Source organism: Amblyomma americanum, chromosome 7, assembly GCF_052857255.1.
Source record: "Amblyomma americanum isolate KBUSLIRL-KWMA chromosome 7, ASM5285725v1, whole genome shotgun sequence".
Lineage (NCBI taxonomy): Eukaryota > Metazoa > Arthropoda > Arachnida > Ixodida > Ixodidae > Amblyomma > Amblyomma americanum.
The window spans coordinates 111,884,637-111,900,894 of record NC_135503.1 but is presented as its reverse complement, the minus strand read 5'-3'; the positions used below and the strand labels follow the sequence as shown (position 1 = coordinate 111,900,894).

Genomic DNA, 16,258 nt, shown 5'->3' with positions numbered 1-16,258 from the left:
CAGAGATGCGGGCTAGAGACCTGCCACCCTCTAAAGGCCGCTGATACATAAGCTTTCTCATCGTTTTTAATAAGTTCGCTGCGGTTAAAGTTTTATTCTTATGTTTCAATCATCATTTCATGCCAAACAATAGCCAAGCTAAGTACGAAACCTCACCTTCGCCGGTACCCCAGCGCATCCCCATGGCGGATGAAGTGCAGCGGCACCTGCTTTCCCTATAGGAAATGTTGAGAAACTTTATAGATAGCGGGATCAGAATCTGGTCACGGCGGCTGCATTTCAATGAACAAGAAATGCAAAGAAACTTTAACGCTATCAGGGCTCACAGAAGGGACAAATGAAAGTTGGCCTGTATCTATGGATTACCGCATAAAGAGGCTGTATTTACGCGCTAGAGGACGCCATGAGAGCAAATGCATAGGTAGCGCCTTCACAGGGCATTTTTGCGTGAAAACAACAGGACGGCGTCATGCCATTTGTACCTTGGTTAGACCACAAAGCTATTCACCTGGGAATGATCGCGAAATCTGTGTATAGCTTGACTTGGCGAATTCGAATGAATGGCGGGTGTCTTCCATTTTTAAAACTGACTTCCTCACTAATAGCGCCTTTTCTTCAGCCGAACAAAGTAGCCACAAAGAGAAAAGTAATTAATTTTTACAAAACCAAATAATTGGACAGCCTTGTCGTCAGCGTCGTTATGAAGAAAAGCCAGGTGATAGAAATTGCACCGGCACCATTCACTACGACGCGCCTCCGAGCTACGACTCGAAAATGAATTCTTTTGTGCGTCCCTTCTTTCCTCGAGCGTTCGTCTTATCAGTCTAAAAGTTTGGCTTAGTTTGGTTTTTTGGGTGTTTAACGCCCCAAAGCGACTCAGGCTATGAGGGACACTGTAGTGAAGGGCTCCGAAAATTTCGACCAACAGGGGTTCTTTAATGTGCACCAACATCGGACAGTACACGGGTGTCTAGCATTTCGCCTCCATCAAAACTGGACCGCCGTGGCCGGGATAGAACCCGGGTCTTTCGTGTCAGTCAGCAGCCGAGTGCAATAACCACAGACAGACAGACAGACAGACAGACAGACAGACAGACAGACAGACAGACAGACAGACAGACAGACAGACAGACAGACAGACAGACAGACAGACAGACAGACAGACAGACAGACAGACAGACAGACAGACAGACAGACAGACAGACAGACAGACTTGCGCACGAAACAAAATGTGCTTTTTTGGCATCGGGTAGCGGAGTGCTCTAGTAATAAAAACTAGTAGTATGCAGCTTTCATTCCGTTTCTTGTGAAAGGGCGTGCAAAAAGCTGAAAGAGGGATGCCCCGAAAGCTGCCGACGGAAAGAGATTAAGGACAGGCAGAGGGGGAGGGAGGGGGGGGGGGGTCGGAGAGGGCCGGTGCAGGAGCGCTCAGTCGTCCATGAAAAACAGTTGCGAGAAGGAAACACGTACGTTCCCTGTCGCGCCAAGTGTTTCGAGTGGCGCGCTGGCCTGGTTAGCATTTAGTTTGTCGCTGGCAGCCGCGGTAGCCAGCGTGCCTCCCTAAACGCACTCGGACTCTAAAGCGCGAAGTTCTCGGACCTCAGACATACACCCAGCCTGCGGTCATTGGAGGTCTAAGACAGGAGGGGCTACAGCGGCCGTCGCGGCAGAAAGGAGGGCGACGGTTTCTGGGTCGCGGAGACGCAACAAAGAGGTGAGCCGCAACCGGTTGCTTGTGCCTATCAGCCCGTCAAGATTTCGGTAGATCAGCGTCATCGCTCGACGGTAAAAGAGGTAGCAACGGAGGGCCTTCGTCTTTCACTCACATTGCAAACATTTCTCGCGCACAGAGACTCAAGCCCTTCGGTTACAAAAACACTGACAATAATGTACTCGCGTGCAAATCAGCTGTGGGAAGTAAGAACGTACGCGCTCCTTTCAAATGGTATACTTCAGCACGAATTGATTGTGGCCGAGGTCGCTCTGAAATACACATTGCTTCTTCTGACTGCGAGTCCCTAAAGTACAAACTAAATTGTAAACACAGAAGAGCGCCGAAAGTGTAAGAACAAAGTAGTAACTAAAATTTAAAAAGAAAACGTATTCTTTGCACTTGGGCAGCGTACCCAAGAGAGAGCACGTCATGAAAACCCGTCTGTATGTCCTTTCATTCTCCGTTCGTATGAAGAAACGAAGTGTCAGGATGTAATTTTTAATAAGGCTTCAGGAGCTGGGCACTGGTGGTTTTTACGACACTCTGCAACTGTTTCAATGAAACTAATTACGCATCATCTGTGGTTTAAAATTTGATAATAATTTCCCGTGACTAATTCCCGCAATCTATGGAGAAAGCCCTCTTCTTTTATAACGACTGCCAACAATACAAGTTTCGGACCAGCTTAATGCTCCCAAATTGGGGACATCCTGTGCGCGAAATTTCCGCCTCAGCGCCACTGCTGAACTCAATGAAAACAATAAATTCTTCAAGAAAGCAGTAGCCGGTCGATTCAGTTGAGCGAGGAGAGGAAGCATAGGAAACGCACCGCTTTCCTAACGCGCGCGACTTCCACGTTGTAAGTTTACAACGCGTGGCTGACAATCGCACCTACGTCAGGAAAGAACAGCTTTTAGGAGAGTCGGCTAAGCTTTTACACGCACATCTTGAGAAAGCGTTTGCTTACTCGTGTTCTCGTGCAAGCAACATCGGCGTCCACGAGCGGAATATGGGAAGTGATTGGGCATTAGCGCCGCGCACGCCTCGAAATAACCAACTAGGATACGATTATCGGTCGGTCATCGGAGCTGTTGACTTGTGTGTCACCGTTTTTAATTCCACTGCTTTAAACAAGTGACTGCATTTCAGACATGCGAGTGTGCAAGAAAAACTGCTCTGTTTGTTCCGTGGCATCACGAAGCTTTACCTATACGGGTTCAAAATGTATAAGCCTTACTGGAGCGTGGTTCATGCATGCTCTTGCACCGCCTTGAATGCTTACACGGAAGATCTAAAGCACCGTGATGCGGATCTGAACAATGAAGAGATTCAAAGTCTGCGCATAGCGCCCAGTCTTTGAATCTTTTTGGAAGTATACCAGAGATGTCGATCTCTCTCACGCTTCTCTCCATGTGCTGTACGGCATGTGGCGTTGTCTATTATAGCTCATTCAGCAGCGGTGGCGGGACGTGCTTTTAAAGTTGAACGTGCGTAAACTTGTGACTTTAAACAGACGCCCGCTGTGAGGCTAAGCGGCTGTACCATTATGCGGCCGTTTTGTTGGGTGACCAACGAAATTACTGGCATACACCGCGCACTCCGCTCTCGGGTATCATAATCGGTGCCACACTCTTCAATATATGTAGTCTCGGTGACTAACTTTGAGTGTAGTGACTGTAACATAAGTTTGTCACGCATACTTAGGCAGTAACTACCGGTAATTATGGATTGATAGCAACATTTACAACCCTTTGGAAGAGGTAACAGGTAATATTTACCACGCCCGGTCTCGAGGGGAGCGCGCGCTCTTTCGTACGGCCTCCGCACTGAGCGCGCGGAGGGTCGTCTATGCGAGAGTCGCGCTCTCCGCCGCCGCTAGGGGCGCGGTGACCGTACCGTTCGTGGGTCACTCGCATCTGTGCCGGCTCTTGTTGCGCGCCCGGCTTCGCACTTTCGAGCGCTGATTAACGGCAATTAATGGGATTAACGGCGAAAAAAAGCGCAAGAAGAGGAACAACAAAGGCATGTACGTTATGGAGATAAAAATACAGAGGATATATGATCAAATAGCACGAGCTGTTAAAAAGTACCGACCAGCACGATTCACACTCTTGTAAATTTATTTCTCACGGTTATCACTTGTCGCGCATGCTCAAAGAAAACGCACTGCAGATGGCGGGTCATGGCGGAATGGATGCAAGCACGCGATAATTGGTGGATAAGCACTCATCAGACGAAATTTTAGGTTCCTCTCCAGCTGAATCACATGTACGACCTTTCTCAAAATGTATGTGGAGTCAAAAGCTGTTAACAATGAATGCGGCAGGAAGCAAAAAATTCAAGTTACACACTTGGCGGAGGTGAGACTGGCACGTAAAATGTAAGTAGGTGTATGATATATAAACCACCTAGGATTTAACCGAACTTGAATTTTCTTTCTCCTGCTCGTATATTCAGTTTACTGCCCATTTTAAGCCTGTTAGATTAAATCGGCGATTACTTAAACGGGATACTGACTGTTTAGTTTTTTTTTTCTGAATCCCGATGAGACTATACAACAGTAGTCTATATTTCCGTACTTTCTCGATATTTGTTAAACAGAACATTCAAATAATTCCTTAGCTTCAAAATTTCCATAAATTAGTACCTTGCCGTTTTTCAATATTCAAAAATTTTCTTCGAGAAGGTTGAACATAGATATTCGTGCATAATGTTAACTAAGATAATTTTATATTGAAGGAAGAAAGGGGGGGGGGGGGGGGCTGTGAAACTTATTCCAGCTACGTGCGTTATTGCCTTTTTCTGTAAAACAAATAATTTATTGAGGTTTATTTTTGACGTTGTTCCCAAAACCAGATGGCAGTGGCTTAATTAGTAATTGAAGTTGTAATTATGTAGGAGTGTATTCCTAGGAGTTAAGTTTAATTAGGAGTGAAATAAGCGCCTAGTTTTAAACGAAGATTGCTCAAATGAGCCCAAAGTTATAACACTTGGGAAGGCGTTTTTGTTTCATCTCGAAGTCTCTCAGCGAATATGCCTTTATGATAACAGAGCTATTTTTTTTCTTCTTTGAGTCGTCTTCATGGTTGCATCTCACTCTGCCAGCTAGCTTCAATTAGTAGTCGTACGGGCAGTGTACACCCTTTGTGAATAGTGACCATGATCTGTTGCGAAACACTATAGTTGAGATATGCTCCAGAATATTACTATGCGGTACAAATTCACATCACCTTTGGTCATAAACAATATGCAACTCGAATACATCAATGCGCAAGGCATGTGCAGGCATGCGGTTTGAGTATATACTAGCCCGAATAGATTCCAAATAGTTTGCAGCGCTTCAAAAGTGCGAACAGCGAGCGAAAGCGCCAACGCGCCGCAGCATTTCACATGCGAGCGGCCAGTCCGCCGGCTCAGGAGCGGTAGGGTCGCAGCGCCACGATCGCGCAGCGGAGGCAGACAGGAAATATCCCCAGTGCGCAGGCCCGTACAACTTGCGCGCCGCCGCCGCTACTCGAGCCCGGCCGTGTACTTACACAACATTCATTGTACACACTATAGTTAGTCGTTCGAAACCAGCTTCTCCTTTGTCACAGCCAGTCAGCCCCTTTCAGGACTAAATAGAAAGAGTTGAACGTTTCGCCCCTAGTCAAGGGAAGCTGTAGCTACTACAGCCTCGTCCACAGATTTATCCACAGTACTGAAGCGGTATGCTGCGGGATAAGTGAATGAGACCTTGGCTCAGCTACTGTATAACTGATACGGTGGAGTTCACTCTAGCCCAGACATTGTATCTAAAGCCGGGTGTACCTGCTTAACACTTTCAGGTGCATTATACGCAAATGTGTTCAGGGAAAAGCTTTTTCTCAGTGTGTGCTACACTGCAAAAAAGGTTTAAAATTACAGGCGTTTTCGCGCAAATTTAATATTTCTGCGCAGAAAAAATTGTTACTGGAAGTAACAGATATGTGGTCAAGCAAGAAAAGAGACATTTTTTGTTTGTGGCCGCCGTGGTCTAGTCACATGCGTTTCTAGTAAGAAATAAGCAACGAATAGTGCACCTGAAAATCTTAAAAACTTCCGTTTATTTTTTAAAGTCTAAAAGATAGTAAACTGAAGCGTAGCGCTAAATTTTCCGTACAACTAGTACTCTGTGGTGCTGCTTTTGATGCGGATCTCAAGTTCGCTGCCGAATGAAGAGCGGTGGATTTCTTGCTGCGTCGATTGGTTCGCTTTTTTTGGACAGGTGAGTGAAAATACATTCACTGCCGCTTGATACAGACAGTATTGTTTTGTTTAGTGTCACCTGAAGTGGTCTCTAAACTGTATTGTAGATGTTCCGTGCGATGGAGGGGGATTAATGTAGCGAAATGTTCAAGCATCCTTACAGAACTCGCATCTCACAAAATGGCGGGAAAGCCCGAGCCGTGTGTAACTTTCATCCTCCACCTTGTGGTTGCAAGCTGCCTATGCTCCTTAAACTGTTCATGGTGAGGATGCGACTTTGACGTGCAATTAAAAGGAACAGGACGAGCGGTGATGCGCGATTCCCTTTCTGCCGCGGGCGCCGCCGCAGCGGCAAGCGTCGTGCGTCTAGTTCCATTGCAGTAGCTTCTAAATCGCGCCGCAGCCTCGCTACCGCAACCATGAAGCCCTTAATTTTCCTCGCGTTCACGATTGTCTCTAAAGACTGTTTTAAATCTTTGCAATGTGTCTTGACGTGATCTGTGCGTTAGAGTTGAGATCTGCCAGGGGCCGGGCTCTCGCTTGGGCTTCGGATTGAGAGATTCCGGCCCCTGCATCGGCTGGTCGTTTCCGAATGCAAGGGCACCGCATATTGCTGACGTGGGGCTACTACGGCTGGGCGGAGGCCGTTCGGCTCGCGCTATCTTCGAATTCACGAGCGTTCAAACTCTGTGTACGAGAACATTCGCGAGAAGACAAAGCTGCTGTCTGGGCGCTTGCCTAGTTGTCGATAAGCAACATCGACCCGGAAGCGGTGTGTTCCAGTTTCCCGCTGTGCGTGCTACGCGGCTACGCTTCCCCGTGTATTGCGGTGGAGCATGTCTTCGCCTCGGTGGGCTCGGGGTCCTGGTCGCCGCCGCTGCATCGGCTTAAGCGTCAAATAGATTCGGCACGGCTATTGCGGTGGCTGTGAAATATAATCTAAAAAAAATTGTTTCCCGGCTATTGAAAACTACGATATTGGATTATATCACGTATTACGGACTGTTCCGGACGGTGAGATGCACGTTATGTTGGGCACGGGCCGTCGGTCACCCGTATATGTCTGTTCTATTAGTAGGCTGGAGTAGAATCGCGAAAGGCGTAGACGGTTCACAGCATGCTTAAATTATGACCAGATTGAGGGCGCAGGTTACTAGACTGCTTATTTAGGGCTAACCTTAGGCTTCGAGCGAATGCGCATCTCTGCTGACGTAGTCCGTAGCGGCGCCTGTCGCCGACGCTTGCATGCAGCCTGGTAGTAGTTAGCGATGCTTGCCGCGCGAAACCAGGCGTGAAGATGTCGATCTGTGCCGCGTTGGTAGGTGCGCTTCTTTGCAGCATGTCGAAAGCAGCAAATAGAGTGTGTAACTTAGCTACGTAGCCTATTCAGTGAAGAGCGCGTAGCAAGCACCATGGAGGGCATGCTTTGGACGTGATTTTAGCCATATGTTTACAGCAATGCCCGCTGTAACTTTCGAATGAGAATCCGCTGAGAAAGTCGCTGCATTATTAAACATTTTGTTTTTTTCTCTCACTCAAGGATGAACGAACTAGCCCGATTTTACACTCAAAACCAGTGTTCCGTGTTCGTTAGTTCAATTATGAAGCGTATCGCGGGCATTACACACGTGTGTCCCGGATAACCTCGTCAATTCGATTTGATATTTACGTCGCTGTGAGACATTCGTGTTGCACTGGACCTCTACTAGAACTGACCGGGATCACAGCCTGCTGTAAAACATGTAGATTTCAGTGCATAGACCGGGTGCTTTACCCCTGGCTTAAATATATTAATAAACAACCTGCATAACGGTATTTCTAAGGCTGAGGTTAATTCTGGTAGCGACTGTTAAATCGGTAAGGCGAATTACTCCATCCATAAAATAATATTGCAATTCCCTTATGTATTTTCAATTTAGCACGCTTATTGTAGTAAAAAAAAATTAAAGCTTTTTAGCGGGATCGGGCAATTCCTGAAACAAATCGCTATTGGGTTGTACGGAGCGAGAAAATCTTATGCGTGTACGAGGGTGAAAACGAGACTGAGGAAGCAATGCCTGCGTCTCGTCCACCTCGCCGTCTTCGCTTTGCGCCGCATTGGTTATTTCACTTTTAGTAGGACGTTCTAGCGGGCCGATTGGTTCATTTTGGAGGAAGGTCAGAAACTGCGCAAAAGCACGAGGACAAGGTAACGAACCCTGCACCTCGAGCGAAGACTGCCAACTGTTTATCTGCCCGTGGTGTCGTGTACATTTTTTTTACCTTTTTTCTTCGTCCCTTCGTCCAGTTTCTAACCTTCCTTAGTTATTTTGTCATCGCGTATGATGCAGCAGTAAACAATGATGCCCCTTAGCAAAGTAAGCAAAGCCAGGTGTGATAGCGCGGTTGCTTGTTTGGTGGGAAATTGGAGAGATTTAGTTGCGCGTCCGCAGAGGCTTGCCGTACGCAAGGAGTTTGCGGGGACGGTAGTGCGCATGCGCAGAACGCAAGCGAAAGGTGATTTTTTTTAACCTTTACAGACTTGTATTTTATAAACTGTGAGAAAAACGCCAGTGCTTTCCTTTCTGTTGTGCTGGACTGTACAGCATTGTGGACATTATGTACAGCCCCCTTCAAAAGTATACAGCCCGAGGGGTTTGATTTTAAGCTGTTTAGTGGGGCTCCGAAGCGCATATGGCAGTCCAAAGCTTAGGACGGTTGAGGACGCCAAGCCATTTCTCTTTCGAGAAGTTATGGTGGCTGAGGACGAGGCCTTACAAACAAGCCCCATGGGTCGTATACTTAAGGCACGGGGTTTACCTACTATGGATCAATATTTACACAATTAATCAGCTTAAATTAGCTCATTAACTTTATTATTTCTCTCTTAGAAGGCTAGGTTATATTGCACAATTTATCCGTCAAAATAGAAGGTTAGCCTTGTTTCTATTTTCTTTTTACTCGGCAATGTAGTTCGAAGTATCGAAAGAAAGCTGGCTGAATTGGCTTTTCCCCTTTACCTAACTATAAAATGCCGTCGATGCTCACGGTATTGCTGCCGAAATCAAGTTAACTTGTACATAATCAAATGCGCTACCTGCGCCTGTATTTGGTGCATGCATTAGAAGTGCGAGAATCAATTTTTTTACAAATATGCAATGCTAGAAAACCGACTCCACGAGCTTTCAGGTGCGTATTTTTTACAGTCGATATCTCGAAAGATACTGACGAATAAAAATATTTAAAGTATAATTGATATGGAAGAAGGGTGGATGGCTGGGCGAGTTGGTAAAGTTCATTGTGGGCGGTACGGCGACAAAAACAGACAGAAGAACAAAAGAAAGAGACACCACAGAGGAGCGCCGACTCGCACCTAAAGTTTTATTGAAAAGTACACAGAATGTTTACATCACCGTCATGTTATGTTAAAATGCATAAAGCACTTGCACGAGCGCTCAAGAGGGTGACTCTTCAGGTAATCAATTGACACGCGGTGAAGTGCTGTCGAAAAGAGCGTTAGCCCCCCACCCCCCTCTTAGTTTACCTCCAGTTAAGATCAAGAATTATCAAGAACCAGAACCTCTTTGTCAACCAACAACAAGGAAGGCTGGCTTATACACTGTGACTGTTTCTTACAGATGAAATATGCTTTCATTTTTTCCAAAGATATTGTTTCTCCATCGGGATACGACAACCTGAGAACTAATGGTGTTCGAACTAGCAGCGTTTGCGGCAGGTAAGGTTGGTCTGGCGCATGCATGCAACGAGGGCACAAACAAACACAGGCACAAACAAATTTTGCAGGCATTGTATGCCCTCGACGCACTAATAGCTACTTGGCTTTGGTTTTCTATTTCATGCACGCTTAGCTAGCTTCGCCTTTATTTTCAAGCAGTACTTTTAGCTACTTGGCATTGGAGGGTTTGTTTCGAGCACGTTTAGGTACTCGGCTTCGCCTCTGTGTTTCGAACTCGTTTGGTCATTGGGCTAGGCTGGTTCTTTAGCCAGCACCACCACTAGCGATGCTGTCTTGCACGTTCAGCACACATACCGACACGCTTTCGACTATCCCGTCGGAATGGCGAATATCCAGTTCAGCCGGCGTGGCGAATATGCGAGCATTCAGCAAAGCACACTTTTCGCGAACATCTGTTCTGGACTTCCCTTGTTTGCACCGCGTAAACGCGGAATTCCAGTCGGCAGATGCGTCTTTTGAGCAAAGGAAATGGCGCCGTATATGACTCATATCTCGGTGGACGACTTAACCGCAGTCACAGCTTGCGTGTTGCTAGGACAGGATAGAAAGCAAAGATGTAGAACCGCGGCGAGGGAAGATGGAGTTAGGTGGGAGTGAAAGAAGAAACACAGAAAGAGGTGCGCGGCTTGCCTAGGCTCCATTACCGCACCTCTTTCACCATTGCTTCTTTCTTTCCTTCCTTTATCTTTTCCCTCCCAGCGCTGTTCTGAGTCCTTCAAAGTTTCTTGGCGGACTGCCACTGACGTTCTCAACACTACCATTGCATAAATTGTTTTCCGTGTACCCGCTTTCGTAGTGTCATTATTATAAGTAACCTTAAACATATGCGCCTTAGCAAAGCTAACTTTGGAGATAACATGAACGGACACTCAGAATAAACGCAAAACAACATCTTCTTAAACTCTCACGCATGTAGGGCGTCCTAGAGGAGAGCCCCTAGGCGTTGGAAGCCCGTCGCTCTATGCAAGACGCTCAAACGATGGCGTTTGCTAGTTTGGAAAATACTACCATTGGGCTCCGCCTGTCGCGATGGCTGGGTGGTTAGAGCTTTCTGCTACAGAGCTTGCAGTACACGGGTTCGAGCCTTGCCAGACGGGAACGTTTAGATTGAGGCGAATAGCGCCCTTCGGCTTAGACGCTTTCCCGTCAAAGGGATATAGTGAACGATAGAAAGTGAGAGCCGCCGGTTTGATTTCAGTTAAGGAACTTCACAGGAACTGTGTCACTTCGCTGTGGGCACCTCAACCTCTAAAGCGTCAAGCATTACACACAACGCTTTAAGGCGTACGTTGTACCACCTAAATGGCTTAAATAAAGTTAATACAGCTTTCGCTGTAAAACCTAGTAACTGCAGCGAAGTGTAACTTTATTTGGAGTGCAATGCTCTGCTCGAGCGCTCTAAACAAGGGTCCCGTATACTGTACGAAGAAAGCCCTGTGACGCACACATGCACTGCGGTCTCTTCGCCGCTGCATTTGCGAGTTAGTACGAATAAACATTCAGCAGCGCCAAAAATCATATAAAACCAGATGGTAGCCAAAGCACAACACAGGCGCAGGCCATCAAGCAGATTTTCATTCGAAAGATAGGAACTATAAAGGCAGGAGATGAGACAAGAGCAGAAAAATCAGTTTTCCTTCAGCGCGCGCAAAGAGAAGTCACAGTGATTAATTTTTTGTATAAGGCAGGAACCCGCTTACAACGAAAGCAAAAAAAAATGCGTACAGCAAAAACACAGTCAAATGGACAACCTTTCGAGCGATCTCTTCGAGCGCGAGGAGTTGTCAAGAAAGGTAGCATTATAAGCTATAGTGATGAGATAGAAGGCTTATCAAGTATGCTTCTACTATGCAGTTCCCTTCGTATCTTATCACCGGGGGTGAACAAGATGCTGGTCCTCTCCTACTGAGAGAAACACGCTTGGGATTTCCTGTAATGTACAGAGCGATGCTGGAATACGCCTCATCTTTCAATGCAGCTTTTATGGTTTTCATGACAAAAATGAATTACCGCGGTTTCTTTTGAGCACGCCTTGAAAGGAAAAGACTGAGTTTCCCCCTATTCTCTTACCTGCCGTTTAGCTGACAGTGTACACCTGTCGACAGTGACAGTGTACGCCTGTATTGCGTTCCGGCGCCTTTCATGCAGTTCCTCTTTATCCTAATTTATTTCTTTGGCCTCCGGTCTGGTAAGGTGAAAAAGAACAGCCAGTCTCTATTGTTACGTGGACTTTCAATGCCAATCAAGTAGCCCTCGCTTTGACCTGCAGTGAAATTTCAGTTACGCGGCGGCACGACGCCCGTGAATGCGTCGTTTACTTCGGAACAATTGCCAAGCCTATTGTTGCGGTGCTGATATACAGATTGACATCGTTCACGCAAAAAGCGTACAGGCGCTAAAAGACAAAGACAAGCACACTCAAAACAGCACAGGCGCCAACTTCCAACTAAGTTTATTCATGGAAAAAAACCGCTTAATGACCACACCAGCAGGCAAAGGTAGAAGCAAAACAAAAAACACGCAGTGACAGAGCATAGGAACACGTGCCAAAAGGATCAAGGAATGATTAGAACTCTGATAATGACCCACTGAGAAACCTAATCTCTTCTTCTGAGAGCGAGACAGATGACTTGCTTATGCAGATATGATATCGCAATCTTGTGCTGCCTCACTCTTTCATTGTAGCATTGACCTAAAATGTTTATAAAAAATGGTTATGGGAGCCACATGGCCACTCACTGCAAAAGCTGCAAGTGTCGTCCAGGTTTTGAAAACGCCAAATTCATCGCAAGGTCTAAAGACAAATTAGAGCGTGAAATCATAGAAGCTTATTATATCAAGCAGAGGGGTCATATCTGCATAAGCAAGCCATCTGTTTTGCTCTCAGAAGAAGAGATTAGGTTTCTCAGTGGGTCATTATCAGAGTGCTCATCATTGCTTGATCCTTTTGGCACGTGTTCCTATGCTCTGTCACTGCGTGTTTTTTGTTTGATTTCTATCTTTGCCTGCTGGTGTGGTTATTAAGCGGTTTTTCTTCCATGAATAAACTTACTTGGAAGTTGGCGCCTGTCCGGTCTTGAGTGTGCTTGTCTTCGTCTTTTAGCGCCTGTACGCTTTTTGCGTGAACCATGTCAAGCTACAACCAACTACCTCAAATGAAAGTCTTGCTGATATGCAGAAACGCTTTTACGTGCAGCACAGGAGCTCTAAAGTTCTGCGGTGTGCAGCTGGAGCCAAGAATAGAGCCCCGAGGGAAACTATGACGCAAAAGAACCTCGCTTGTCTGCAGCAGCCTTCATTACAATCGACTCGAAGGTCGCACACGTGTTGAGGGCACTCCAAACTATGCGCATGCTCTCTCGAGCACGAAAAAGTAAAATCAGAATCTAAATCACTTGGAGCGTGCATGCCAGCCGCATGACGACATTAGCCTTCAGCGTGGAAGCAAATCACAGGTAGCCTCGACTATTCGCGAAATGACGACCTCACATGCCAAGGCCGTCATGATTAGGGCGCCGGCCGCTCTCACTGGCGAACACTCCCATTTTCCTGTTTACGGCCCTGCACCCATCACGCTAACACTTCCAGTTATTAGATAGTTTTAGTTTCACGTACGTAGAGGCTTCACGTACGTAGAGCTCTTACGGGTGACCAGTGTGCATGCGCAGAACGCAAAGGGTATGCGCGATTCTCACGTACGTACGTGAGATTCGGATTTTTACGTTGCGGTCTTTGCGTCGCCTGCGTACGTAGCGTTGACAAACATGGCAGCGCCCTGCCCGCCCGCTTCACAGCGATAACAACTTCGTAGCTAATCCCTCGACGCGATATCGTGTTATAAACTGCTGCATTCGCCATCGATTTGCCCATTCTTACCCTCGCATAAAGTTTCAAGCGACAAATAGCTTTTGTTTTTCAGATATAAGGGCGATTTCCCAGCTGTTAAGCCTGACGAAGCAGCTCTCCGACGCAGTTCGACTGGCTTGGCTTTGACTCGTCTTGTCTTAGAGTGGCTACAGCAGTGTCTTCATCTGTCAGTAGAAGAACGCACGGCGTCTGTCGCTTACGTGCAACTAAAATGGTTTGAAACTACATGCGCGTATGCTACGTAGACTTCTCACGTTTGCGTATGTGAACTCTGTACGCACGTGAAACTAAAACTCTCTATAATTCACTATCGCCTTCTCTTCCTTAGGCCATACAGACGGCATCCCCTTAGGTGACAACATCCGCTCTTATTAAGCTTCTGTTTTATAATCGCCCCAATCGGTGTTTGGTATGGCGCTCGGCGTTCCAACATTTCATTCGCAGGTAAGAACGACAAGACTGTTCAGCTGGAAACGAGGTGGAAAAAATCAGCGATCATTGCGGCTACCCGCATTGGAAGAATGCGAGACCGTTGACGCCTCCTCGACACTGGTCGCCATTCAAATTTGGCACAATGGTTGTTTTCTCGTTCACTTAATTGATTGGTTATCGATTAACTCTGTTTATACCCTTGTTTCATCCCATGAACCATTTCGAGTTTTAAAATCTCCCCCCCCCGCTAATCAAATTGTTCCTTAATTAACAACTTTTTCACAATTAATTCACATTATTACATCTTAATTCACAACTAATTTATAATAATTTCAATTTTAATTCACCTTAAATAACATTAATTCATCTTAATCCACAATGCTTTACCTTTAGTCAAAATATTTCCTAATTCACATTACTTCACCCATAATTCATCTTAAAGTACCATTATTCATATTTAAATCACATTATTTCACCTGAATTCGCAATTATTTCTCCTTTATTCACAATTAACTCATGACACTTTTTCTAAACGTTAAATATTGGTTAGATTTTCATTAACTGCGCATTTTCCCTCGTTTCATCTCAGTATTCATTACAGACTTTCAAATTTCGCCCCACGCGTTGGCTCCGCCCACAGTTCCGGAAATTTCAAATTTGGCACCACTTTTGCTCTGGCCCCGGCCACATTTTTGGAAATTTTTCGCTCTGATTAATTAACTATTCATCTGGTTTCAATTTTTTTTTTTTTTCGGGCAGCATCCTCGCATGATCTTCTTTCGTTTACAACCACTAGTTTCACGCTATCTCTTCTGAGTTTCCCACAGCTGCTGCCGGCACATTTTACGGACAAAATGCCCGGCCATAAGCATAGTAAAGCTATCGCTTTAATAAATATAGCACGTCGGTGTCGGTGCGCCTACTGGGGCCGCCTGGTGTTCTGTGTCACGAATGGCCCGAAAATGCAGCAAGAACCCGCAAGGTGTTTTGTCTTCCTCTTACCGCCCTGTTGTTTCCCGTCGCTTAGATATATACATTTCCTGACACTAGGCCCATTCTCAGTTGCAGCTCGTCTTAATGCGCGTCTATCCTGTGATTTTAGCCAGGCGAAGTTACCAAATGGTCGGGTATGCTTTCTTTTCGAGGTTCTTATAATTCAGTACGCTTAATATTTTGCAAGCATGTTTAAATATGGGATTGATAACTCTGACAAATAAAATGCCAGGTTTTAAATATTCACTGCAGTGAGCTATACATAAGCGGTACAAATGTGGAGCTCTATTTCCCTGGATGTTTACTTTTATCATAATATGCACTCCATTAGTAGCACCAAGAGAAGCGTCGTAGTTAACTGCTTATGCATACGAACTTTCTTCGAAGTAAATCGGCATTATGTGCCACGTGCATTCATCGCTGTCCATGCACGGCGAGAGAGAGAGAGCTGTGCGCGTCTACGCACTGCTGCTCCCGGAAGGCGCAGCTCACGCACCTCCGGTGGCGTAATCCGGTCGTGTGGCAGTGGCAGCAGCCGCAGAGAGCGACGGAGTGCCACACCCAATGCGTGGTGAGGAGGCCCCGGAGGAAGCCAGGGCAGAGTGTCGCGCGCGGGACTCTGCAGGTGTGCAGGAAGCCGGACATCATTAACGAGCGGCGATCTAAATATAGGCCTCCTGCATGTTTGCAAACAAACGGGGTGGCGCTGCAGTCGCTAGCGGCTCGCGGTAGGCAATAGGCCAAGGAGTGGCGTCGCGGAGTCGTCTTGAGCGCTGGTTTTCAAGGCTTGCACGTAGGCGTGTTTTTAGTTTCTTCGACACGCAGACCTGGCATATGCATGGAACTTAGTAATTTGGCGCAAAGCACACAGGGCTCGCGGTTACCATATGCGGCGTATAGAGAGAAATAGTTAGCCTCTGTGTATTGTATGTGTGGTTAGTGGTAAACAGAAAGCATTTCTGCGGTTGATATGTACTCCAGGCATTGAATAAAATAATGAGTTTTTGACACTCTGCACTAGCCGTAAAGATTTTACTTCGGAACAGTAGTGAGGGGAAGCTCTGGCGTTGTTTCGGCGGAGCAGAGGTGCGCTCACCGTCAATTGACACACGTGTCGCGCAGTGCGAAAAGTGGGGACAGCGTCGTGTCTCCGATCTCCTCTGCCTCGCGTAAGCGCTGTTTTTAGCCCCAAGGTCACGCACCAGCCAGGTTGACTTCTGCACTTGTTAAACTGGTCAATTTGGTGAACATTTCTTATTTTTGGAATAAGTTTCTACCCGCCTTGGTGG

At 46.4% G+C, this 16,258-nt stretch overlaps 1 protein-coding gene across 1 annotated transcript in view; it reads left to right on the top strand.

Moving 5' to 3' along the window:
* The first annotated feature begins 1,545 nt into the window (after nt 1–1,545).
* The window catches only part of LOC144099481 (cytochrome P450 3A8-like), a 68,143-nt gene continuing 53,430 nt past the window's right edge, over nt 1,546–16,258 (top strand). The window contains exon 1 of the mRNA XM_077632813.1: nt 1,546–1,714. The gene's annotated coding sequence lies outside the window, so the exon portion shown is untranslated. The remainder of the gene's footprint in view (nt 1,715–16,258) is intronic.